The 27,500-nt window shown below is 47.4% G+C and overlaps 1 protein-coding gene and 1 pseudogene across 9 annotated transcripts in view; both read right to left on the minus strand.

The window, feature by feature from the left end:
• LOC310823887 (NLR family member X1-like) overlaps positions 1–27,500 on the minus strand; it is a 168,794-nt gene that overhangs the window by 122,963 nt on the left and 18,331 nt on the right. Inside the window, exon 11 of one of the 8 annotated variants that reach the window (XM_083696804.1) lies at positions 27,400–27,500. This exon is cut by the window's right edge and continues 1,100 nt beyond it. The exons of the other annotated variants lie outside the window; for them this stretch is intronic. The gene's annotated coding sequence lies outside the window, so the exon portion shown is untranslated. Of the gene's footprint in view, positions 1–27,399 lie in introns of those variants that run through there. 8 annotated transcript variants of the gene reach the window in all.
• Positions 15,911–23,977, minus strand: LOC310823601 (glutamate--cysteine ligase regulatory subunit-like; annotated as a pseudogene). The gene is made up of 7 exons: positions 23,858–23,977; positions 23,272–23,337; positions 19,504–19,585; positions 19,143–19,199; positions 18,674–18,892; positions 17,736–17,850; positions 15,911–15,960 (listed from the first exon to the last, which is right to left on the minus strand). The product of its transcript is annotated as a glutamate--cysteine ligase regulatory subunit-like (transcript).

The following is a 27,500-nucleotide window of genomic DNA, read 5'->3' on the forward strand; positions in this document are numbered from 1 at the left end:
TTGTTGTGTCCCTCCGTTTATCAAAGAAAGAGTAAAAACAATAAAAATAATAATAGATTTGTCAAAGACAGCGTTTGTGTTCTTGCACTTTACAATTCCACACTTTCACACCTGTTCTCTTACAGCTCCTCCCCGTCCTGTCCTGAGTGCGTCTCCTGCATGGTGGCTGAATGTTGGAGACTCAGTGACTCTGAGCTGTGAGGTTGGAGACTCGTCTACAGGCTGGACATTCTACTGGTACAGAGAGGTGTACGATGGATGGGGTTACTCCTATAAGCAGCTACCAGACAGTGAGGGTGGGGCTGGAGGCTCCTACTCTGTCAGTCCTGTTGGTCTGAGTCACACAGGGGTGTATAGATGTAGAGCTGGGAGAGGAGACCCAGTCTATTATACAGACTACAGCTCTCCTCAGCTCCTCTGGGTCGCAGGTGAGTTACTGATGGACTGTTTCAACTCTGAACTATGACCCTGTCTCAGTCTGAACTTTGACCCCCCTCTGTCACTCTCTCTCTCTCTCTCTCTCTGTCTTTGTTGTCTCTCTCTCCCTCTTCTCCCCCCCTCTCTCTCTCTCCCTCTCCACCTCTCTCTCCCCCCTCTCTCTCTCTCTCTCCCCCCACTCTCCTCCCCCTCTCTCCCCTCTCTCCTCCCCCTCTCTCCCCCCTCTCTCTCTTTCCCCCTCTCTCTCTCTCTCCCTCTCTCTCTCTTCTCCTCTCTCTCTCTCCCCCTTTCTCTGTCTTCTCCCCCTCTCTCTCCTCCCCCTCTCTCTCTCTCTCCCTCTACCCCCACTCTCCTCCCCCTCTCTCCCCTCTCTCCTCCCCCTCTCTCCCCCCTCTCTCTCTTCTCCCTCTCTCTCTCTCCCCCTTTCTCTCTCTTCTCCCCCTCTCTCTCCTCCCCCTCTCTCCGCCCTCTCTCTCTCTCCCCCTCTCTCTCGCCCCCCTCTCTCCCTCCCTCTCCCTCCCTCCCTCTCTTTCTCCCCCCCCCCTCTCTCTCTCTCCCTCTACCCCCACTCTCCTCCCCCTCTCTCCCCTCTCTCCTCCCCCTCTCTCCCCCCTCTCTCTCTTCTCCCTCTCTCTCTCTCCCCCTTTCTCTCTCTTCTCCCCCTCTCTCTCCTCCCCCTCTCTCCCCCCTCTCTCTCTCTCCCCCTCTCTCTCGCCTCCCTCCCTCCCTCTCTTTCTCCCCCCCTCTCTCTCTCTCTCCCTCTACCCCCACTCTCCTCCCCCTCTCTCCCCTCTCTCCTCCCCCTCTCTCCCCCCTCTCTCTCTTCTCCCTCTCTCTCTCCCCCTTTCTCTCTCTTCTCCCCCTCTCTCTCCTCCCCCTCTCTCCCCCCTCTCTCTCTCTCCCCCTCTCTCTCCCCCCCTCTCTCTCTCCCTCTCCCTCCCTCCCTCTCTCTCCCCCCCCCCTCTCTCTCTCTCTCCCAGGCCTCTCTCCTCCAGCCTCTCTGACCGTCAGTCCCAACAGATCTCAGTTCTACCCTGGTGATTCTGTCTCAGTGAGCTGTGAGGTGCAGGGGAGCTCTACTGGATGGAGAGTGATGAGCTTCACAGAGGGTTCCTGGCTGTGGTTCAGAAGGCGTTCCAGGCTGTCAGAGTGTTACTCTGTTAAATCATCAACTGGACCCACATGCCTCCTCCCCTCTGTATCCACTGATGACAGTGGAGTGTTCTGGTGTGAGTCTGGGTCAGGAGAGTACAGCAATGCTGTCAACATCACAGTGACTGGTAAGCTGTTGTCACTTCTACAGTCGTTAGGGTTAGGGTTAGGGTTAGGGTCAGGGGGGGTCAGGGTTAGGGTTAGGGTTAGGGTTAGGGTTAGGGTTAGGGTCAGGGGGGGTCAGAGTAAGGGGAAGCTGTTCAGTTCTACAGTCGTTTGGTGTCTCTGAGTCTCATTCAGAAAATGTGGTTGTAGAAAATCTCAACCTCTGGATTGTTGGGTTAGGGTTACGCAGGTCAGAGGTCAAGTTACTGGATGACTGTTTCTACCAAAATGACGTCTTATTCATGACCTCCAATAATACCAACCTGTCCTAACTCTGATTCCTCCTCCACCTCCACCTGCACCTCCACCTGCATCTCCACCTCCACCTCCACCTCCACCTCCACCTCTACGTCCACCTCCACCTGCACCTGCATCTCCACCTGCACCTGCACCTCCACCTGCATCTCCACCTCCACCTCTATCACTATCTCTACCTCCACCTCCACCTCTATCACTACCTCCACCTCACCCTCCAACTCCACCTCTACCTCTACCTCCACCTCCACCTGCATCTCCACCTCCACCTGCACCTCCACCTCCACCTCCACCTGCATCTCCACCTCCACCTGCACGTCCACCTGCATCTCCACCTCCACCTCCACCTGCATCTCCACCTCCACCTGCATCTCCACCTCCACCTGCACCTCTATCACTACCTCTACCTCCATCACTACCTCCACTTCCACCTCACCCTCCAACTCCACCTGCATCTCCACCTCCACCTCTATCACTACCTCTACCTCCACCTTTATCACTACCTCCACCTCCACCTCTACGTCCACCTCCACCTGCATCTCCACCTGCACCTACACCTCCACCTGCATCTCCACTTCCACCTCCACCTCACCCTCCAACTCCACCTCTACGTCCACCTCCACCTGCATGTGCACCTCCACCTCCACCTGCACCTCCACCTGCATCTCCACCTCCACCTCCACCTGCACCTCCACCTGCATCTCCACCTGCACCTCCACCTGCATCTCCACCTCCACCTGCACCTCTATCACTACCTCTACCTCCGCCTCTATCACTACCTTCACCTCTACCTTTACCTCCACCTGCATCTCCACCTCCACCTGCACCTCCACCTGCACCTCTATCACTACCTCTACCTCCACCTCCACCTCTATCACTACCTCCACCTCCACCTCACCTTCCAACTCCACCTCCACCTGCATCTCCACCTCCACCTGCACCTCTATCACTACCTCTACCTCCACCTCTATCACTACCTCCACCTCCACCTCTACCTCCACGTCCACCTCCACCTCCACCTCCACCTCCACCTGCATCTCCACCTCCACCTCTATCACTACCTCTACCTCTGTCACTACCTCTACCTCCACCTGCAACTCCACCTCACCCTCCACCGTAACCTCACCCTCGACCTCCAGCTCGACCTCCAGCTCGACCTCCAACTCCAACTCCACCTCCAACTCCAACTCCACCTCCAACTCCAACTCCACCTCCAACTCCAACTCCAACTCCACCTCCAACTCCAACTCCACCTCCAACTCCAACTCCAACACCACCTCCAGTGGTCTTCATGTCTCTGCCCAGGCTGCTGTGTAGTTTACTGGTGGTGTTCCCCTACCTGCTGGTGACCATCGTACTGGTGGTGAAATGCTGCAGGGCTCCAGGTAAGAACCCTCTGCCCTCTACACCTACAGCTAGCTGACCCTCCTAAACACTCCCCTGTCTACACTACAGCTAGCTGACCCTCCTAAACACTCCCCTGTCTACACTACACTACAGCTAGCTGACCCTCCTAAACACTCCCCTGTCTACACTACACTACAGCTAGCTGACCCTCCTAAACACTCCCCTGTCTACACTACACTATAGCTAACTGACCCTCCTAAACACTCCCCTGTCTACACCTACACTACAGCTAGCTGACCCTCCTAAACACTCCCCTGTCTACACTACACTACAGCTAGCTGACCCTCCTAAACACTCCCCTGTCTACACTACACTACAGCTAGCTGACCCTCCTAAACACTCCCCTGTCTACACTACAGCTAGCTGACCCTCCTAAACACTCCCCTGTCTACACTACACTACAGCTAGCTGACCCTCCTAAACACTCCCCTGTCTACACTACACTACAGCTAGCTGACCATCCTAAACACTCCCCTGTCTACACTACACTACAGCTCGCTGACCCTCCTAAGGGTCATTGAACACTGCCCTCTGGTGTCAGAATGGGAACACTGCCCTCTGGTGTCAGAATGGGAACACTGCCCTCTGGTGTCAGAATGGGAACACTGCCCTCTGGTGTCAGAATGGGAACACTGCCCTCTGCTGTCAGAATGGGAACACTGCCCTCTGGTTTCAGAATGGGAACACTGCCCTCTGGTGTCAGAATGGGAACACTGCCCTCTGCTGTCAGAATGGGAACACTGCCCTCTGGTGTTAGAATGGGAACGTTGCCTCTGGTTGTGTGAATATGACCAGAGATTGTATAAACTAGAGATACGCCTCTCCCTTGATTCACTGTTGGTTCTGACAGAGACGGGGAAGATGGCGCCTGTCCCATGTGGGGATACATTTCTGACCAATCACCACGCAGTTATAGATTAGCGTTACTGACAGCTGTCCTTGCTAGGTTCGCGTTGCTAGGATCACGTATATTATTTTATAGCCCGGTTCTAACTGGTAATTAGCCAGTATTTACTAAGAAACTCTGAGGTAACTATGTGGTAACAAGGGCTTCTGCTGCCTCAGTGAGTTCATCACCATGGTAACTACCTGGTCTTGAATGACACACAGAGAGGCTTGAGTCAGTCAATCGAAAAGAAACAGCGTTTAATTGAATATCACATTTTATTTAATATCAGTAATGATACAAAATCATGTTATTTTATTCCTGTGTTGAACAGCTCAGCCTGATGAAGAGAAGCCAAGCAATGATGTCATCATGATGTCAGATTTGGATCCTCAGGAGTAACTGAACGTCCAGCAACAAGACATGAAAGCTATTTTAGCTCAGCTTTAAAGGGGCAATCTGGGATTGGTACATCCATGTTGGGACTCATAAATGAATGATATACAGGATAGCCATTGAGTCTTGAGGAATATGACTTATAAATGCCTCATGAATTGACTTCAACTGACCCCAAAATATGAATCAGAACCCAAAATATCAGGTTGTTTTACTTGTTGTAAACAATGTCATTGTTAACAAACACTTTACAGCTTCATAACATGAAGTTAACATGTTAAAACCATCATAAAGTGAACATGTTAAAACCATCATGAAGTTAACATGGTTAAAACCATTTAAAATCTCATGGATGGTCAGTTATTTCAACCATCGCTCCGTCTCTGAATTTGAGAGGTTACATTTCTCTAGCCCCATCCCTCAGCCGGTGGGGAGACCGCTTTGTTGTTGTTTGAATCCCAGATTGCCCCTTTAAGAAAATGAATGTTGTTTTATCATAGAAAAAGGGTTTGATGCTTTTTATATTTCGAAGGATGTTTTCTGCTTTGTAAGGTTAGACTAAGGTCTAAGGTTAGCTTTGCTTGAATAAAACCAATGTTAGCATAGAACAACAATGTTATTTACTTATGCTTTTACTTGTATTCAGAAATATTTTTGCTTCATCGGTTGTTTCCTTATTTTGATATGCATTGATTTTTCATTATATTATATTATAAGGACATCTTTTCTTTTGAATTTTGAAATATGTTTTGCTTTTTAGAGGTATTTTCCAAAATCTTCTTTTTCCATTGGTGTTAGTCATTAAACCGGCCGATAAGACATTCCTTCTTTCTGCTTGGAGCTGGAATGTTGTTTCACATCATTAGTTTAATGTGTTTTTAACATATGCAATTACATGTTTTGAAGGCACCCTGCAAAAAAGCTTGTTACTCTCTGTACCAGACTGTGTTTACCAGACCGTGTTTACCAGACTGTACCAGATCGTTGTTGGGAAATTATTTTTATAAATAGAGTTTATTTTTGCTAAATGAAAAATACATTACTGCAGTGTGCTAAATTTACTAATGTGGTGGCCTGTTGATAAATGAGAGATGGATCAAGCAGTAGTCCCATGGTACGTTGGATTAATACATGGAGACGTCAAGCCAGGCCATCAAGATGGATGTTGCAACACATGTTTACACAAAAAGCTGTAGTGGAAAAGTACCAGACTAGGGAGGGACAAACCAGAGCAGGTGTGTTATCTCTCTAGCAGGGCGCTGTCTCCGCTGACGGGACCAATCGTGTGCCAAGGGGCCGGGACCAGCCCGTGCACCGACAAGGGAGAGCCAAGTCTAAACCACGGCTTCTCCCCAACCAAACAGCCAATCACATCATTTGTGTTACTGCTTTACGTGACTGTTAGAATCCATCCATTTTTAGAGGGTTGGTTACAGATTAACAGCTTGCTGACTGCGATTTTCCTTGCCAAAAGTGGTCCTTGTACAAGCCTGAAATTTTGACATCAATAAAATAGCTAAAAGTAAGAAGTTGTGTGTCTTATCCTTAATAAAAAGAACACGCTCTGACACCATGTTGACCAGACCATGCGGTGACATCATATCGCTGAGTCTACCTTTAACTGAATCTTATCTCGGTGTCTGGGGTTTCTGAAGGGATGCTTTCCTCTGTCTGTGTTCATTGCATCGATCGATCAGGGCGGGAAATATGGATATGAACATGCAACGCAACAGTGGCCTTCATGTTTGCAGTGAAAGTTTGAGAGTATCGATTGGAAGATGAGGAAATGGATTGACTTTCAAAGAGTAGGAAGTAAAATGCAGAAGGAAACTTTGATTGGATGCTAACTGGTATTGAATGAAGGTTGCTGTTATGATGTGAAGTTTATGATGATGGTGTGAGGGTTGACAAGACATTATTATAATAATAGTAGCTGGTTTAATGTAAGCACTAATCTATCAATCATGGGGGCAGGCAAGTTAAATCCAAACTTGAATTTGCACATTGAATGTCTGAGAATACAAACTAAAATATGAAGGAATGTTTGGCATTGAAAGAATATGAACTAAGTAAGAATATTTGGTGTTTAAGAACATTTTAAATTAAGTTTGAGATGTCAAAAGAATGAGGTCACCCGGTAAAAAGGCATCATCAGGAAGAGAATACTATTCCATTGTTTGCTTCGGACAATGAAGATTTAGATTTAAGTAAAAAGGCAAGTGATTGAATGTTTTAATGATAATGCTTAAAAACCTACTGCTAAGAGTAATAGTCTGATATATATATATATATATATATATATATATATATATATATATATATATATATATATATATATATATATATGATAACTGTGTGTTAATCAGTAATTCAGAACAGTAAAAGACCGTTCTGACTATATGTGTAACTTTAACAAACATGTGGAAGCCTGTTTGTGTTAAGGTTAGGGTTAGGTTAGGTTAAGGTTAGGTTAAGGTTAGGTTAGGTTAGGGTGGTGTTGTGGTGTTGTGTATCTGAGTTCCCTGAAGCACCCGGCCGGCCAGCAGGCCAAGTGGACCAGCTCAAACTCAAGTCATTTTCTCTTCTCTCTGTTGTCTGTAATAAAGGCTTTATAAAGGGAACTCCTGCTGTCATCTCCATTAATCAAAATGTACTACAGGTTTATTTTACAACAATATGACTTGTTGAACGGACTTTGCAGCAAGGATAGACGTTTGTAATTCCACCTGAGAAAAAAAAAGCTATTCTATTCTACGAGTTCAGGCATATGGGCAAACTACACATGAACGTTACTAACTAGCACAGGCTAACTACACATTAATGTTTCTACTAGCACAGGCTAACTACACATTAATGTTTCTACTAGCACAGGCTAACTACATGTTTCTACTAGCACAGGCTAAGTACACATGAACTAGCCTAGTCCTGGACTAAATCACACATACATAGGGTTAGGTTAGATATATATATAAACATACGGTTAGGGGTTAGGTTTAATGAAAATCATTTGTTGTACTGTTGCTTCTACTCAATCCATGCATCAGAAGCTGATAATCCATGTCTTCTACCAACCATAACCCCATCAGTCATGACATAGATCAGGAGAGACCAGGATGGAGGTCATGGTTAGACTGCAGGAGAGAAAGAAGGAGGCCTGGGCTGTCCTGAATGAGAGGATGGAGCTACAGTCTAACCCAGGGGTGGGCAAACTTTTTGGCTCAGGGGCCACATTGACTTTTAAAATTTGACAGACGGGCCGGGCCAGCACCAGATGCATACATATCAAACATAAAACATATATCAAAAATGATAAACATATCAAACATAAACATAAAAAATATAGGGTTAATACTTACATTTACTTTTAGCGGGAACAGTGTTGTTGATCACCCTTTTTGACCAGTGCATCGAAGTCTGGTGTTAGTTTTGTTGTGGCAATTCTCAGAACAGATCTGAGGTGTTCATCACTCAACTGGGATCTGTGGGGTGCTTTGTTGGTGTTCATCACGCTAAAAGTCTGTTCACGCACATACGTAGAGCCAAACAACATCCTCTGTGCCATCTTTTGGATGTTTGGAAATTTGGCTGCGCTTAATGAAGCATAAAACTCATCCAGTTTAAGAGAGTTGAACTTCTCCTTTAAGACGGTGTCACATTGGAGATCAATCAGTTCCAACTGCAACTCCTGTGGCGCCGTTTCACTCATACTTTCCCCAAACTTAACCAGCGGACATTAGAGTGGTAAAGCAAGTCCTGGTGATCAGCGTCAGTTTCTTCAAGAAACATAATAAACTGACGATGCTGAAGTCCCCTCGCTCGAATAAAGTTAACAAGTTTTACAACTGGCTACACTACGTGGTCAAGCTGCAATACGGATTTACACAGTGCTTCCTGGTGGATTATGCAGTGTAGGAAAATTACCTCCTGCTCAGGGTTGTCCTCTTTCACCCTCTCCTGGATTCTTTTGAGCAGCCCGACGTTTTTTCCAGTCAGATTTGGCGATCCATCTGTGGTAACGTTGGCGAGTGTACTCCAAGGTAGCTTGTGCCTCTTGATGACCCCCAACACGCTGTCATACAAGTCCTCTTTCCGCGTTTTCCCCCTCAGGGATTCCATGGCCAAAAACTCCTCCGTTATCTCAAAATTGTCATTAATCCCTCTGATAAAAATGACAAGCTGAGCGGTGTCCTTTATGTCATTACTTTCGTCCAGTGCCAAGGAATATAATGTAAATGACTCCGCTTTTTTGTTTAGCTTGCTAGCTAAGTCTTCGTCAATTAGCTCAACACGGCGAGTCACTGTCCTGCGTGATAAGCTCATTTTTTCAAATTTGTTCTTGCTCTCAGGACACAAGATACCTGCTGTCTCTACCATGCACTCTTTGAGAAACTCCCCTTCTGAGAAAGGCTTGCTGGTCTTTGCTAATTTGAATGCCAGCAAATAACTTGCCTTCGTGCTTGATTCTTGAATGGCAGTTTGTCGGATACAGGTGTTTTGCTGAGCCTGCAAACTAGCTGCCAACCTCAAAGCGGTAGCTGTCCGTTCTTGCGTTGACTGGTTGTTAGCGTAATTAGCATGTTTGGTGGAAAAGTGACGGCTGATGTTGTATTCCTTTAAAACCGCAACGGTTTCTTGGCAAATAAGACATACAGCCTTTGACCGGACTTAAATGAAAAAGTATTTAGTTTCCCATTCCTTATTAAACACTCTGCACTCACTGTCGACTTTTCTTTTCTTTGGCCAACTCATTGTTGCAGATGGGTTCAGAACAGTAGCAGAGTAATAACAGAGAGTAGCCCGGGCTCCGCAAAATCAACTCAATGTATGACTGCCCCTTAGTGCGCTACCTGGTGGAATGCCAGGCATTACAGGACAAGGTCAAATGAATGCAGTTTAGTAATTTAATTAATATTCAACCCTCAAATCTGTACCAATCTTCGGCGGGCCGTATTAAAAAGACAAACGGGCCGGATGTGGCCCGCGGGCCGTAGTTTGCCCACCCCTGGTCTAACCCTAAACCATGGATGAGACGTCTCTCTGTCAGATATATGGTGAAGTCCTTGTTAACAGCCTTAGATGGGATCATCTCAACTGTTCAAAGAAAAAGGAAATAATGATCATGAAAAACTCTCTGCCACTATTGACATTTAACAGCAGCGCCCTCTGCTGGCAATTAATTCCTCTAGAGCAGGGGTGCCCAACCTTTTTTGACCCAAGATCTACTTTTCAAGTCGCCAACCTCCCGAGATCTACCAGTCCAGTGTCAACATCGCAAACCCACACACATCGTTTCCAGCCTGCAGTAACTAACCTCACAACACTTTTTCTTGTTGTCACACAACCACTAGACATCACATCACAAACCCTCCCTCTCTCAAACACACACACAGACAAATTCCTCTCACACAGTTGCCAGTTTGCATAGTGTGCTGTAGCACAAACCCGCTCTCTCTCTCACACACACACACACACACACACACACGCCAATCTGCATGATGAGCAATAGCCATAACTGACCTTAATATGAACCAAACAGAAAAATAAACCAGATACAAAACAGGTAGATCTCTGTGTTACGACTCCAGATGAAAACTCGTCTACGTCTAGGGGCGGTAGAGGAGTCGCAACAAAAAGGTAGTACATCAGACTTATTGTAGGAATTAAACAACCACAAACCACAATTCAACTATGTACAGTTATTTGTTTCCTCAGGGAAAACACAACACAAGACACACGCCAAGGAGAAAAGGGAACTTTTTTTGAGCGGTGCCAAAGCAAAGAAATCATAAACAAAAGTGATGTCCTAAACTAGTGCAATAGTAAGCTATACTATCAGGGCTATGCTAAAGTGCTATGCTACACTAGACTAGAACATACATGGGGCGGCACCCACTCCTAACCTGGTGAATTGTAACAGAGGTGAGCCTACGTGTTGGAAATGTAAACCCATGGGTCTCTTACCTATTCACCTTACCCCTATGGCGTACAGTTAACAGACAGACAAATTATGAGAAAAACAATAAGTAAACAATGACGTAAATATAACAAAAGAAAACTAGATGTAAACAAGTACGTCGGAGGTTTCGATCAACCAGGCAACAGTGAGTCGACAGCAAACACAAGACTACGGTGAAAATGGGTTGACTCCCGAGGGGAAGTCCAGCGGAGCTTTTAAAGGACACGGACAGCCCTCTGATTGGTCAGGAACAGTGATGACTGATGGGGACGAATGGCCAATTGCTGACGGACACCTGAATGTAGAGTGACAGGGTAAGGGAAAAACAGAAGGAAACACAAAACACAACAAGGAAACGCACATGTAGGAGTGGGAACGTAACACTCTGAGTTTGAAAAAAGGAAATCACTTCCTACCTTAGTGGGAGACCTGACACTGGGAGGAGGAGGCTAGCTTCTCGTAGTCAGGAGTGTAGGAGCTGGTTGCAAGGCGTGTGTGCTCAGCATCATTCTCCTCCAAGTGAGCACGGAAAAGCCTTCTCTGCAGACTCCTGGCCCGAACTGAACACACAATCTTCATTGCAATATCCATCACTTCTTTCATATTTGAAATCTTTCCACACAACGCTTGCTGGTGAATTATACAATGATAATTCAGGATATCTGGGAAAGATTCACTTTCTTTGCAATGAACCCACTGGTGCGGCCAATCATAGCAGGCGCCCCATCAGTTGTGATGGAGATCAGCTTGAAGAGCGGCAGTTTTGTCTCGCTAACAAATCCCATGAAAGCATTAAACATATCCTCACCTCTGGTGTGTCCTTTTAATGGCAAAATGGTGAGTAGCTCTTCCTTGGCGCTCATGTCTTCAAAAACCATCCTGATGAAAACACACAATTGTGCCACATCCACCATATCAGTCGACTCGTCAAATTGGAGGGAAAAGCACTCACGCGTCAATATCCTTCCTCAGTTGCTCCTCCACATCCACAGCCATTCCCTCACATCGCCTTGTAGTCGTATTGCGGGAGAGTTGCACTTCTTTAATGGCCTTCACGATCTCGGTTTTATTTTTAAAGTCGTCAAAAAGGCTATCCGCTGCCTCGAGAAAGGCTTCCTTCACAATATCGCTGTCTTTGAATGGCTTCTTGTGTTTAGCAAGGACGTGACTGACGCGATAGGAAGCAATAGTTGCGGCCTTACCCTGGGTCTTCGGTTTGGTGAAGATTGACTGCCGTGCTGCAAGCTGTGCTTTCAAATCCCGCACTTTTGTGGCGCGTAAAGGCGTTTTTGCAGGGAAATCCCTCTCGTAGCTCCCGGGTACCGTTTTAAAATGCCGCTCCAGATTCCCTTTCTTTGCCAACGCCACCGTTGCATTGCAGATCAAACAAACAGGCTTTGAATGAGAATAAACACAAAAATAATCTTCCTCCCATTCAGGGTGAAAATGGTAGGTCTTGGCTCGTTTCCCCTCAGACATGTTAAAGTTTAGGAGTGCGTAACCGCTCTGATCGCTAGCTGCTAGCTACTGTTGACAGCTGTCAACTTACTATCATGCATGTCTCGCGCTACAGTAGGTTAAACGTGACCTACTTTTTTTTTTTTTGTGGACGTGTTTAAGAGACTGATAGGGTGCGCAGGCAAGGACTCATGATAGGCTGTAGTGTACATTTAATACAAAATATAACACACACACACACACACACACAAAACAAAACATATCCAACGACGCATAACTACAACAAAACAAAACAGTTTACAGTTACACATAAAAAAAACTTTTTTTTTTTCATTTTTTCCTACACCCCTCGTGATCGACTTGGGATCAGGCCGGGGTCTACCAGTAGACCGCGATCGACTGGTTGGGCACTCCTGCTCTAGAGCAGCGGTCCTCAACCTTTTTTGCACCACGGACCAGTTTCATGCAAGACTACTTTTCCACGGACCGGGGGGGAAAGAATCACGCGAATAACAAAACACAATAAAGTGCATATTATATAATTTAATTATTCATTTAATTATTACATTTATAATGTAAAAGTGACTCAACTCACCATAATACAGAATCAGTGGGAGCACTGAGCTTGTTTCCCTGCAACGAGACGGTCCCATCTAGGGGTGATGGGAGACAGTGACACCCGAAGTGTCCTTACCGGCAGGCATGATCAACTCTTCACCAATAGTGAAGGGCTTCTTAGCCTTGGCAATGCGGTTAGCCACTAAGAATGATGCTCTCAGTGCAGACACATTTGATGATGTGGTGGCCTTCAATAATTGCTTCTGTCCTTCGTGTTCATGTTTTTTTATTTAAAAAAAACACCAAAGACTTGTCTTTTAATGCAGGGTGCTTGGTCTCTACGTGGCGAAGCAGTTTTGAAGGCTTCATGGCCTCGTTGGATAGCCGGTCGCCACATATTATACAGAGCGGGCTTGGGGCATGTCAATCACCTGTTGCGATGAACCCGTAATTTAAGTAGGACTCTTAGGTATTTTCTTTTAAATGCAGCTTTCTTTTTTTTTGGCAGTCTAGGAGTCTTCTGCTGTCTCATCATAGAGTCTTTCCCCCTTTTCAAAGAATCTCTCCAGCAATGTTTGTTTTTTACTCATTTTTGCTGGGTTAGCTTGTGGGCTTCATTTATCGGTGCATGGAAAAAAAACTGCGACTGAGAAGTGTGGAAAAGTGGCACAGATGGAAGTGGTCATTTTTCAAACACCCTGCAGACTGCGATAGTCAATAAAATGGAAATAAAATACAAATTAAAATGTTTTTATTCTTTCTGTGCGGCCCGGTACCAAATGATCCACGGCCGAAACTGGTCCGCGGCCCGGTAATTGGGGACTCCTGCTCTAGATTACTGCAAGGAGACAGAGAACGTCCCAGGGTTCGGGTTAGGGTTGGGGTTATGATTAGGGTTTGGGTCAGGTTCAGGGTCAGGGTTAGAGTTAGAGTTAGGGTTAGAGTTTGGGTCAGGGTCAGGGTTAGGGTCAGGGTCAGGGTTAGAGTTAGAGTTAGGGTTAGAGTCAGGGTCAGGGTTAAGATTCAAGATTCAAGATTCAAAGTGTTTATTATCATATGCACAGTAGAAAACATGTTTCCCTGTACAATGAAATTCTTGCTTTGCTGTCCGCAGAATGCCAACCAATGTAAAATATACAATACTAAAGAATATACAATATATACTAAACAAATGTACAAGACAGCAAAATTTAAGGCATAAAATAAAATAGCAGCAATAATAATAATAAAACAGTGCAAATGTAGCAGTGCAATTATGCAAACTGGAAAATTCAGTTATTTGAGGTAGTAAGGTTATATTAATCTCCTATGGGTTGTTTAGGAGCCTGATGGCAGTGGGAAAGAAGGAGTTCTTCAGTCGGGTGGTCCTGCATTTAACACTTCTGTACCTCCGGCCTGAGGGTAGAAGTGTGAACAGTCCGTGCTGGGGGTGGGTGGGGTCCTTGAGGATGGAGGCGGCTCTCCTGTGGACTCTGCGGTGGTAGATGCTCTGCAGAGAGGGCAGTGGAGTCCTGGTGATTTTCTCAGCGTCTCCTAGGCCTGTCTGCACATTTGGGTTGTCATGACGTTGCTAAGGGAAGTGTTAACACTGGAAAGAAAACGTCCCCTTTGGTTTCCACTGATGTTCTATTACACTAATGTTCTATTACACTAATGTTCTATTATACTAACGTTCTATTATACTAATGTTCTATTACATAAATGTTCTATTACACTAATGTTCTATTATACTAACGTTCTATTACACTAATGTTCTATTACACTAATGTTCTATTATACTAATGTTCTATTACACTGTTCTATTACACTAATGTTCTATTACACTAATGTTCTATTACACTGTTCTATTAAACTAATGTTCTATTACACTAATGTTCTATTACACTAATGTTCTATTACACTGTTCTATTAAACTAATGTTCTTTTACACTAATGTTCTATTACCCCTGGATACGATCTAGTGTGCCTAGAAACGAAACTCACTAACTTACCATGTTGTCAAACATGTTGGCACCGAACAGTCCCATAGAAATACATTCCTAACCCTAACAGTCCCATAGAAATACATTCCTAACCCTAACAGTTCCATAGAAATACATTCCTAACCCTAACAGTCCCATAGAAATACATTCCTATCCCTAACAGTCCCATAGAAATACATTCCTAACCCTAACAGTCCCATAGAAATACATTCCCAACCCTAACAGTCCCATAGAAATACATTCCTAACCCTAACAGTCCCATAGAAATACATTCCTAACCCTAACAGTTCCATAGAAATACATTCCTAACCCTAACAGTCCCATAGAAATACATTCCTAACCCTAACAGTCCTATAGAAATACATTCCTAACCCTAACAGTCCCATAGAAATACATTCCTAACCCTAACAGTCCTATAGAAATACATTCCTATCCCTAACAGTCCCATAGAAATACATTGGAACATTTAAAAATGCATTTTGTTTTTACGCTGCTGAAACAATCCGGAGTGCCAGATGTGTGAAAGGTTCAACCACTGAAGAGGAAATCTTCTCACATGGTTCTGCTTTCCTCCATTGGCCTCATGTGTTGTGCTGTCGACAGTCGACCAACAGATGGCGCCATGCAGCGTGTTTCTGCTCTCTGTCAGTCGCTGGAAAACTGATGGAACAGATTTAATCCACCATCAACTCCATAAGCATTACATACATGACATCACATTACATACATGTGACTTAGCTACTAACCGTAGCTAAGTCTTTCAACTTAACCAAGGTGTCGTCCGCGCTACGCTAACCAGGCTAACCAAGGCTACACGATGCTATGCTAAGGCTACACTACACTATGCTAGCCTCGACTACACCAGACTATGCTATGCTACGCTACGCTACCCGGGTGGCGTGGACCGGGTAGCCCTTGGCCTTGATGATGCCGCAGCTCTTGACGATGATGGCGTAGCGCAGGACCCAGCGGAGGCGCCACGCCACGCCGACGCCGCGTCACAGCGGTCGCGGTCGGGGTCGCCGTGGGACGCCGTTGCTAACGCCGCGCTCTCACGGAGCGCCTCCTGGAAGCCCGCCGACGTGATGAGCTCTGGAAGATGACAGAGAGACAGACAGGTTAGAGAAAGACAGGTTAGGGGGAGAGAGACAGGTCAAAGACAGACAGACAGCTCAGAGGGAGAGGGGGGAGGGAGAGAGAGAGAGACAGGTTAGAGGGGAGACAGACATGTCAAAGACAGACAGATAGACAGACGGGTCAGAGAGAGAGAGACAGCGCCTCCTGGAAGCCCGCCGCCGAGATAAGCTCTGGAAGGAGAGAGAGAGAGAGAGAGAGAGAGACATGTAACACTTACCTCGAGTTGTAGATAAGTATGCTATGTTAGGACCAGTGACTAGGCTCGTAGGGAGCAGTAGTAGTTAAAACAGTAATAATAGCAAAATAATAATCAGACACACCACAGACCATCAAGTAAGTTTTAAATGCCGGCTTGTTTATACACATTTGTAGAAAAAGTTAGAAGTAGAAAATTGGTACCATAAGACAGTTTACATTACACATACATACATTGAATACTGAAAACAATTGCATCTAAATGCAAATGGGTCAATAATAAACCTCTTCTTTAAGGAATATCAAGAAAAACAAAGTCTCTCAGTTCAAGAAAATATTTCTAAAGTGAAGTCTCGGTTAAAGTTTCTTTTAAAGTTCTATTTGATTTCTAATTTCAATAGTTAACTATTTTAAGTTCAATGGCTATCTTACTTTTCCATAAGATTATTCTATCTAAGTATCATTAAGATCTTTTAAATCTTCATTAAATCAATATTTTCACTAGGCCTATTTAGAATCAAGTATCAAGTATTAATCTCCTATTTTAGCAATATAAACCAGTGAGCTACTATGTTTAGCGAGTTCAGAAACAAAATCAAAATCAGTTTGGCATTAGCATGAAACCAGTAGGATAACAATAATACCATCAAACATCAATTAAAACATTCACCATTCAACATTAACATCAAGGCTATGAACGTATAGTGAATAACTATCAAGTATCAAGTTAAATGCTAATCAATCTTTTCAGGCAACAATGCAATTCAATCATAGACCGTATGCAACGGTCAACGAATTCAACCTTGCTAGCAACCAGGCGAAACAGTCCAGCGAATGCCACGTGCGAACTTAGTTTTCATTGAGTCCACGCTTACCGCAAATTAAAGTCCAAACGAATCCTCTTGCAACGAAATAACGAAGGCTTTACACAGTCCTACCGCAAATCCGATGAAAGAGTCCTTGTTCTTCTCCAGAATGTAGATGAATCTTGTGGATGCAACGTGATGATGATCCGATGGTTCTTCTCAAGAATGTAGGAGGCTCGCCAGCGGGAGCGTGGCTCCGGATAAGACACGGTTTTACTCTCTTATATAATGTCTAAATAAACCACAGTCTACCTTTGCAGACAGAATACAACATAAAACACTTTCAAATCAAAGAAAATAAACGTTTTCACTCGGTTTTGCTGTTATTTTGCTCACTGGTTAGTTCCACTAGCTTTCGCTCAACTTGCTTCGTCTCTGACTAGCATTCTCAATGAAAAAGGAAGTTGCAAACAGCCATTCTGATTGGCTGACTAGTTTAAGTGACAAAACTTCCTGTAAAAATCAATATTGAAACGAATTATTTTTAATCCTATTTATTAGACTAAATCATGGACTTTTATTTCTAATGTCAGAATATTTATTCAGAAATATTTTTACTGTTATTTATTCAAGTATCTGTTTATGGCTATTTTAACCTAGGTTACAGACAGGTTAGAGGGAGAGACAGACATGGAAAGAGAGGGAGAGAGAGAGAGAGACAGGTTAGAGGGAGAGACAGACATGGAAAGAGAGGGAGGGAGAGAGAGAGACAGGTCAGAGAGAGACAGACAGCTCAGATGAAGAGGGAGGTTAGGTTAGAGGGGGGACAGACAGGTCAGAGAGAGACAGACAAGTCAGGGACAGAGAGAGAGAAAGAGAGACAGACAGACAGACACCCCCAGACAAATTGATCACAGACAGACAGATCACAGACAGACACCTACCTTTGGGGTCGTTGTGGGTCAGTAGCTGGACCCCTGCCTGCTTGGCATATGCCGTCAGATCGGGGGGCATCACACAACAGGACGCCAGGTTGACCTGGTTGCTGATGGGCTTCACCTTGGATACGGGAGAGAGAGAGACAGGTCAGAGAGACAGACAGGTCAGGGACAGAGAGACAGACAGGCCATCAGATCGGGGGGCATCACAGAACAGGACGCCAGGTTGACCTGGTTACTGGTGGGCTTCACCTTGGATACGGAAGAGAGAGAGACAGGTCAGGGAGAGACAGACAGGTCAGGGACAGAGAGACATACAGGCCATCAGATCGGGGGGCATCACACAACAGGACGCCAGGTTGACCTGATTACTGGTGGTCTTCACCTTGGATACGGGGGAGAGAGAGAGAGAGAGAGAGAGAGAGACAGGTCAGGGACAGACAGACAGGTCAGGGACAGAGAGAGAGAGACAGACAGACAGACACTGTTAACTGCTTGGTTGGGACAGAGAGAGAGAGACAGGACAGGGACAGAGAGAAAGAGAGAGAGAGAAAGAGAGACAGACAGTTGGCGTACGCACTCAGTTTGACCTGGTTACTGGTGGGGTTTCACCTTGGACATGGAGAGAGAGACAGACAGGTCAGGGAGAGACAGATACCCCCAGCACAGGACAGACAGACAGACAGTTCAGAGACAGAGACAGACACCCACCTGGGCCCAGTCGTAGCGCTCCTCCAGGAGGCCCTTGTCCAGGACAGACAGACAGATCAGACAGACAGACACCCACCTGGTCCCAGTCGTACAACTCCTCCAGGAGGCCCTTGTCCAGGACAGACAGACAGGTCAGGGATAGAGCGAGAGAGAGAGAGAGACAGACAGACAGACAGACACACACACCGTCCAGGACAAACAGACAGGCCAGAGAAAGACAGACAGACACCCACCTGGGCCCAGTTGTGCAGCTCCTCCAGGAGGCCCTTGTCCAGGTCCGACGTCCCGATGGCGACCACCTTCCCGGACGCCACCAGCGTTTCCAAGAAAACCCATGCCGGCTGCAGGTCCGAGAGGGTCTGGGGGGCGTGGTCGGCCCCCGGGGAGGGGGGGGGGGGGGGCGGGCGCCAGGATGACCGAGTCGAGTTGGGAGAGGGCGAGAGTGAGACAGGCTGTTGGGGGGGAGGGAGACAGGTTAGGGAGAGAAAGACAGGTTAGAGGTCCGAGAGGGTCTGGGTGTGGGGGGGGGGGGGATGTTGTCCTCCTGGTCGACAGGGCGAGGGTGAGACAGGCTGTGGAGGGGAGAGACAAACAGGTAAAGATAGAGACAGACAGGCAGACAGCCAGCCAGCCAGCCAAACAAACAGACAGACAAGCAGACAGCCAAACAGGCAGACAGACAGACAAACAGGCAGGACTCACCCATGTCGACAGCCTGCCTGATGGACGACTGGTCCGACTCGCACAGGAACAGCTTGACTGCAACGACAACGTTAGCGTGGGTTAGCCTAGGTTAGCCTGTGTTAGCATGTGCTGGTGTCATTTGTTAGCCTGTGTTAACGTGTGGTCGCGTCGTGTGTAATCATGGGCTGGTATCGTTTGTTAGCCCTGGGTTAGCGTGTGTTATCGTGGTGCGTGTGAGCCGGTGTTAGCATGCACTAGCATTTATTAGCATGTGTTATCGTGGTGTGTGTTAGCGTGCGTGAGCCTGTCTTAGCCTGCGTTAACCTGTCTTACCCTGCATTAGCGTAGCGTTAGCCTGCGTTAGCTTGTCGTAGCGTACCAGACACCTTCAGCTCCTCCCTCTCCTCCGGTGTGATGGTGGCCTCGGCCGCCTGGGGGGTGGAGCAGTCCAGGACGTCAGACTCCTGGAGAGACAGACAGGTTAGAGAAAGACAGGTGAGAGAGAGACAGGTAAACAGACAGACAGGTTAGAGAGAGAGAGACAGACAGGTCAGAGAGAGAGAGACAGACAAGCATGATGGTGGCCTCGGCCGCATGGGGGGTGGAGCAGTCCAGGACGTCAGACTCCTGGAGAGACAGACAGGTCAGAGAGAGAGACACAGGTAAACAGACAGACAGGTTAGAGAGAGAGAGACAAGTTAGAGACAGACAGACAGAGAGACAGACAGGCGTGATGGCCTCGGCCGCGTGGGGGGTGGAACAGTCTAGGACGTCAGACTCCTGGAGAGACAGACAGGTCTGAGAGACAGACAGGTTCAGGACAGACAGATTACAGAAAGACAGCCAGGCGTGCCTGGGAGGGGGGAGCAGTCCAGGTTAGAGACAGACCAGACTAGTCGAACTAGAGAGAGGGAGAGAAAGAGAGAGAGATTAGCTGACCTCAGCAGAACCTCCCTCCCTCCCTGTTCAACCCTCCCCCCCAAACCTGCCTCCCCCCCGTCTCCCTGCCTGTGTGTGTGTCTGTGTGAGTGTGTCTGTGTATGTCTGTGTGAGTGTGTGTATGTCTGTGTGAGTGTGTGAGTGTGTGTGTGTGTGTGTGTGTCTTCCTCTCTCTCTCCCTGTCTCAGGAGCACCCACCCACCCACACACACACACACACACACACACACACACACACACACACACACACACACACGTTGTCACTTGACTCACTAAACATTGACGACTCTGGGCATGTGTGTGTATGTGTGAGTGTCTGTGTGAGTGTGTGTCTGTCTGTGTGAGTGTGCGTATGTGTGAGTGTGTGTGTGTGTCTCCTTCTCTCTCTCCCTGTCTCAGGGGCACACACACACACGTTGTCACTTGACTCACTAAACATTGACGCCTCTGGGCATGTGTGTGTGTGTTTGCGAAGTAGTAGTTATTTGCTTGTTTATCTTAAGTGCTACTGCTACTCACATACTGCTATACTGCACTGCTATATTATACTGCTTATATTATACTATATCATATTGCACTACCTGTAAATACTGTTCATTGCACTTTCTGCTATTTTGCACTTCTGGTTAGACGCTAACTGCATTTCGTTGTCTCTGTACTTGTACTCTGCACAATGACAATAAAGTTGAATCTAATCTAATCTAATCTAAGTCTGTGTGTGTCTGTGTGAGTGAGTGTGTGTGTGAGTGTGTGTCTGTGTGTTGTGATGGCCCAGCCGGTGAGCAGTGCCCCACAGAGACACCTGGTGGCCACAAGGGGGAGGCAAAGGCAGCCATGGGGTGTCGTGCTGGATGGGAGGTACTATCCCAGTTCTATGTCCTGGAGACTCCGCCACCAATCAGATGACTCAGCTCACCGCTCACAGGTGCGCTGAGTCAGCTCGGCGATCCTGAGGCCTTTTAAACTCCCCAGGACAAGCTGAAGACAGACTGGCTGGAGGAACGAGTCGAGACCAGACACCCGCTAAGCCAGTCTCATAAGCCAAACGGGAGAGAAAGCCTGGAAGACGGAGAGGAACCCCCCAACCGACCGGAGGAAGAGGTCAGTGAAAGGGACCCGATATCCCACTAACTTTGGCCTGTCTCTCTTTCTCTCTCTCTGACGACAAGAAGAACCCGGCGGAGCGCCGTAGCACCAACCGCCAACCCGGTGAAGATTTGAGTTGCCTTTCGCCTCTCCCTTTTCCCCGCACCTTAGAAATAAAACCCTACGTTGATTTCACCGCAACCCCTGTTTCCGCCTGTTTCTATTCTCATTGGTTGACCCACTGTTGCGCCTGTCGACCAGGCTCCCACAGTGTGTCTGTGTGAGTGAGTGTGTGTGTCTGTGTGAGTGTGTCTGTCTGTCTATCTGTGTGTGTGTGTGTGTGTGTGTCTCCCTCTCTCTCTCTCACACACACACGTTGTCACTTGACTCACTAAACATTGACGCCTCTGGGCGCGCGTGTGTGTGGGTGTGCGTGTGTGTGTGGAGCATCCAGAGAGAGACGAAGTAAAGGAGGGAGGGAAGGAAGGAAGGTAGGAAGGAAGGGAGGGAGGGAAGGAAGGAAGGAAGGAAGAGAGGGATGAGTCTCACCTTCTCCTCCGCCGACAGTAAGGAAAGAAGAGAGGAAACAGGAAAGGAGGGAAGGGAAGGAGGGAGGGAAGGAGAGAGAGAGAGAGAGACAGGAGGGAGGGAGGGAGGGAGGGGAGAAGGAGGGGAGAAGGAGGGAGAGAGAGAGACAGGAGGGAGGGAGGGAGAGAGAGAGACAGGAGGGAGGGAAGGAGGGAGAGAGGGAGAGAGACAGGAGGGAGGGAGGGAGGGAGAGACAGGAGGGAAGGAAGGAAGGAAGACAGGAAAGGAGGGAGAGAAGGAGGGAGGGAAGGAGGGAGAGACAGGAGGGAGAGAAGGAGAGAGAGACAGGAGGGAGGGAGGGAGAGAAGGGGGGAGGGAAGGAGAGAGAGAGAGAGACAGGAGGGAGGGAGAGAAGGAAAGAAGGAGGGAGGGAGGGAGGGAGAGAGACAGGAGGGAGGGAGAGAGACAGGAGGGAGGGAGAGACAGGAGGGAAGGAAGTAAGGAAGACAAGAAAGGAGGGAAGGAAGAGAGAGACAGGAAAGGAGGGAGGGAGGGAGGGAGAGAAGAGAGGGATGAGTCTCACCTTCTCCCCGGCCGACGGCGTCTCGGAGGACCAGTCACTCAGCATGGCGCGGATACAGTCCTGGAGCTACGGCAACAACAGACAGACAGGTCAGATGGAGAGACAGACAGGTCAGAGACAAACAGACAGACAGACAGACAGGTCAGAGACTGACAGACAGACAGACAGAGGGACAGACAGGTCAGAGACAGACAGACAGACAGTGTGAGTGTGTGTGTGTATGTCTGTGTGAGTGTGTGTGTGTGTGTGTATGTGTGTGTATGTCTGTGTCAGTGTGTGTGTGTGTGTGTGTGTGTGTATGTGAGTGTGTATGTGTCTCCCTCTCTCTCTCCCTGTCTCAGGAGCACCCACACACACACACACACACACGTTGTCACTTGACTCACTAAACATTGACGCGCGTGTGTGTGTGTGTGTGTGTGTGTCTGTGTGTGTGTGTGTGTGTGTGTGTGTGTGTCTCCCTCTCTCTCACACACACACATTGTCACTTGACTCACTAAACATTGACGCCTCTGGGCGCGCGTGTGTGTGGGTGTGCGTGTGTGTGTGTGTGGAGCATCCAGAGAGAGACGAAGGAAGGAAGGAAGGAAGGAAGAGAGGGATGAGTCTCACCTTCTCCTCCGCCGACAGTAAGGAAAGAAGACAGGAAACAGGAAAGGAGGGAAGGGAATGAGGGAGAGAAGGAGAGAGAGAGAGAGACAGGAGGGAGGGAGGGAGGGGAGAAGGAGGGGAGAAGGAGGGAGAGAGAGAGACAGGAGGGAGGGAAGGAGGGAGAGAGGGAGAGAGACAGGAGGGAGGGAAGGAGGGAGAGAGGGAGAGAGACAGGAGGGAGGGAAGGAGGGAGAGAGGGAGAGAGACAGGAGGGAGGGAGGGAGAGACAGGAGGGAAGGAAGGAAGGAAGACAGGAAAGGAGGGAAAGAAGAGAGAGACAGGAGGAAAGGAGGGAGGGAAGGAGGGAGAGAGAGAGAGACAGGAAAGGAGGGAGGGAGAGAAGAGAGGGATGAGTCTCACCTTCTCCCCGGCCGACGGCGTCTCGGAGGACCAGTCACTCAGCGTGGCGCGGATACAGTCCTGGAGCTACGGCAACAACAGACAGACAGGTCAGAGAGAAACAGACAGACAGACAGATAGACAGACAGATAAGACAGAGGGACAGACAGGTCAGAGACAGCATGGCGCGGATACAATCCTGGAGCTGGAGGGCAACAAAAGACATACAGGTCAGACAGACAGACAGAGAGAGACAGGTCAGATAGAGAGACAGACAGGTCAGAGACAGCGTGGCGCGGATATAATCCTGGAGCTGAACGGCAACAACAGGTCAGACAGACAGACAGAAAATGACAATAAAACGACATATTTAGTATTTATTTAATCACATTCATAATACACACACACGGTCAGTTCGTTAGAGCCAGTTAGCATTCGCCTTTAGCACCCCGTCAACACTGCACTCTGTAGGTAAATTCGTTAGCCCCGTTAGCATTAGCCTTTAGCACCCCGTCAACACTGCACTCGGTAGGTAAATTCGTTAGCTTCGTTAGCCCCGTTAGCATTAGCCTCTAGCCTCCCGACCCCCCCCCCCCGCCCTTCTTACCTCCTCACTCGGGGACGACGGACACTTCTTCTTCAGCCGGCTCCGGTTGACGAGGTTCCCGGTGTGGAGGTTGAGCGTCGTGGCCCGGGTCAGAAACGAGGTCCGGGTACCGGTACCAGAGGAGGAGCCGGAGGAGCCGGTCCCAGAGCCGCCGGAGGAGACGGTCCCAGAGCCGCCGGAGGAGACGGTCCCAGAGCCGCCGGAGGAGCCGGTCCCAGAGCCGCCGGAGGAGCCGGTCCCAGAGCCGCCGGAGGAGCCGGTCCCAGAGCCGCCGGAGGAGACGGTCCCAGAGCCGCCGGAGGAGCCGCCGGAGACGGTCCCAGAGCCGCCGAAGGAGCCGGTATAGGAGACGGTACCACCGGGGGAGACGGTCCCAGAGCCGCCGGAGGAGCCGGTCCCAGAGCCGCCGGAGGAGCCGCCGGAGACGGTCCCAGAGCCGCCGGAGGAGCCGGTAGAGGAGACGGTACCACCGGGGGAGACGGTCCCAGAGGACCCGCTACGAGTACCAGAGGAGCCGCCGGTGTCGGTGGTTTCCATGGTGTCTGTCTCCCCTTCTCTCGTAAAGAAGAAGTAAATGTCGTAAAGATATAATAATAATAATAATAATAAAAAGATATCGTAAAATGAGGGAGGGGTGGGGTTGTCTAGCAACGAGGAACAGTTGGTGGGTTTGAGGGAATGTCGTAAAGGAAAAGAAAATGTCGGAAAGGGACGGGATATGGTGGGTTACCTAGCAACGAGGGGGTGGGGAGAGTGTGTGTGTGGTTTGAAGGACTGTCGTAAAAATATTTTTTCAAAACAAATACGAACGGTGGAGGGAAAGGGGGGGGGGTTGCCTAGCAACGAGGGGGTGGGTTTGAAGGAATGTCGAGTAATGATGACACGACGCGTTTCCACACACACACACACACACGGTCAGTTCGTTAGAGCCAGTTAGCATTAGCCTTTAGCACCCCGTCAACACTGCACTCGGTAGGTAAATTCGTTAGCTTCGTTAGTTAGCCCCGTTATCATTAGCCTCAGAGCCGGTAGAGGAGACGGTACCACCGGGGGAGACGGTCCCAGAGGACCCGCTACGAGTACCAGAGGAGCCGCCGGTGTCGGTGGTGGTGGTGGTTTCCATGGTGTCTGTCTCCCCTTCTCTCGTAAAGAAGAAGTAAATGTCGTAAAGATATAATAATAATAATAATAATAATAATAATAATAATAATAATAATAGTAAATGTCGTAAAATAAGGGAGGTTGGTGTGTTTGAGGGAATGTCGTAAAGGAAAAGAAAATGTCGGAAAGGGACGGGATATGGTGGGTTACCTAGCAACGAGGGGGTGGGGAGAGTGTGTGGTTTGAAGGAGTTCCATAAAACATTTTTTTCTAAAAAATGTCGTAAAATACGAACGGTGGAGGGAAAAGGGGGGGGGTTGCCTAGCAACGAGGAGGTGGGTTTGAAGAGCCTAACTACATGGTTCTACTAGCCCTAGGGTTAGGGTCAGGGTTTAGGGTTAGGGTTAAAGTTAACTCATCCCCTAGGGTTAGGGTTAGGGTCAGGGTTTAGGGTTAGGGTCAGGGTCAGGGTTAGAGTCAGGGTTAGGGTCAAGGTTAACTCGTCTCCTAGGCCTGTCTGCACATTTGGGTTGTCATAACGTTGCTAAGTGAAGTGTTAACACTGGAAAGAAAACGTCCCCTTTGGTTTCCACTGATGTTCTATTATACTAATTTTCTATTATACTAAGATTATATTACACTGATGTTCTATTACACTAATGTTCTATTACATAAATGTTCTATTACACTGTTCTATTACACTGATGTTCTATTACACTAATGTTCAATTACACTGATGTTCTATTACACTAATGTTCTATTACACTAATGTTCTATTACACTGTTCTATTACACTGTTCTATTACACTGTTCTATTACACTAATGTTCTATTATACTAATGTTCTATTACACTAATGTTCTATTACACTAATGTTCTATTACACTGTTCTATTACACTAATGTTCTATTACACTGATGTTCTATTACACTAATGTTCTATTATACTAATGTTCTATTACACTGATGTTCTATTACACTAATGTTCTATTACACTGATGTTCTATTACACTGTTCTATTACACTGATGTTCTATTACACTGATGTTCTATTACACTGATGTTCTATTACACTAACGTTCCATTACATTGTTCTATTACACTGTTCTATTACACTGATGTTCTATTACTGATGTTCTATTACACTAATGTTATATTACACTGATGTTCTATTACACTGTTCTATTACACTGTTCTATTACACTGATGTTCTATTACACTAATGTTCTATTACACTAATGTTCTATTACACTAATGTTCTAATACACTGATGTTCTATTACACTGTTCTATTACACTGATGTTCTATTACACTGATGTTCTATTACACTAATGTTCTATTACACTGATGTTCTATTACACTGATGTTCTATTACACTGATGTTCTATTACACTGATGTTCTATTACACTGTTCCATTATAAAAGATCTGTTATGTTATAAAGAATATTTCAGGTTCAATTTCTGGGTTTTTAGGATTCAGTGCTTATTGCTAACTGGCTGGATTCTAATCTCTCTGTTGTTGTAATACTAGTAAATGACCACCAGGTGGTGCCCCCATCTGAGGGCTAGAGGTCTGAGGGCTAGAGGTCTGGGGGTCTGGAGGTCTGGGTTCTGGGGGTCAGAGGTACTGCAGGGGACAGGTGAAGTCTTCTCATGAGAGCCATGCCTCCCATGGCAGGGAGCGGTACTGCAGGGGACAGGTGAAGTCTTCTCATGAGAGCCATGCCTCCCATGGCAGGGAGCGGTACTGCAGGGGACAGGTGAAGTCTTCTCATGAGAGCCATGCCTCCCATGGCAGGGAGCGGTACTGCAGGGGACAGGTGAAGTCTTCTCATGAGAGCCACGCCTCCCATGGCAGGGAGCGGTACTGCAGGGGACAGGTGAAGTCTTCTCATGAGAGCCATGCCTCCCATGGCAGGGAGCGGTACTGCAGAGGACAGGTGAAGTCTTCTCATGAGAGCCATGCCTCCCATGGCAGGGAGCGGTACTGCAGGGGACAGGTGAAGTCTTCTCATGAGAGCCATGCCTCCCATGGCCGGGAGCAGTACTGCAGGGGACAGGTGAAGTCTTCTCATGAGAGCCATGCCTCCCATGGCAGGGAGCGGTACTGCAGGGGACAGGTGAAGTCTTCTCATGGGAGCCATGCCTCCCACAGCCCACAGACAGAGAGGGGAAAAGCAGCCTGCACCTTGGCTGCCCCTCACAATGTCACATGATGCATAGATATTACTGTACTAGATGATTACTATATAAAAATGAAGGAATACATGGAAAGTGAAGTTCAGAACATGTACAGCGCCTTCTGAAGGTATTCAGACCCCTTCACTTTTTACACATTTTCTTGTGTTATAGAGTAAATTTGAAATGGATTCAATTTAAAGAATTTGCCATCAATCCACACACAATACCCCAGAATGACAAAGCGAAAACACGATTTTTGACATTTCAGTACATTTATTAAAAGTGAAATACAAAAATACCTCATGGACAGAAATATTCAGACTTTTTGCTTTGACAGTCTTAAAATTAGTTAAAATGCAAAAA

The sequence above is a fragment of the Argentina silus genome (genome assembly GCF_951799395.1).
Source record: "Argentina silus genome assembly, chromosome: Y".
Taxonomy (NCBI): Eukaryota; Metazoa; Chordata; class Actinopteri; order Argentiniformes; family Argentinidae; genus Argentina; species Argentina silus.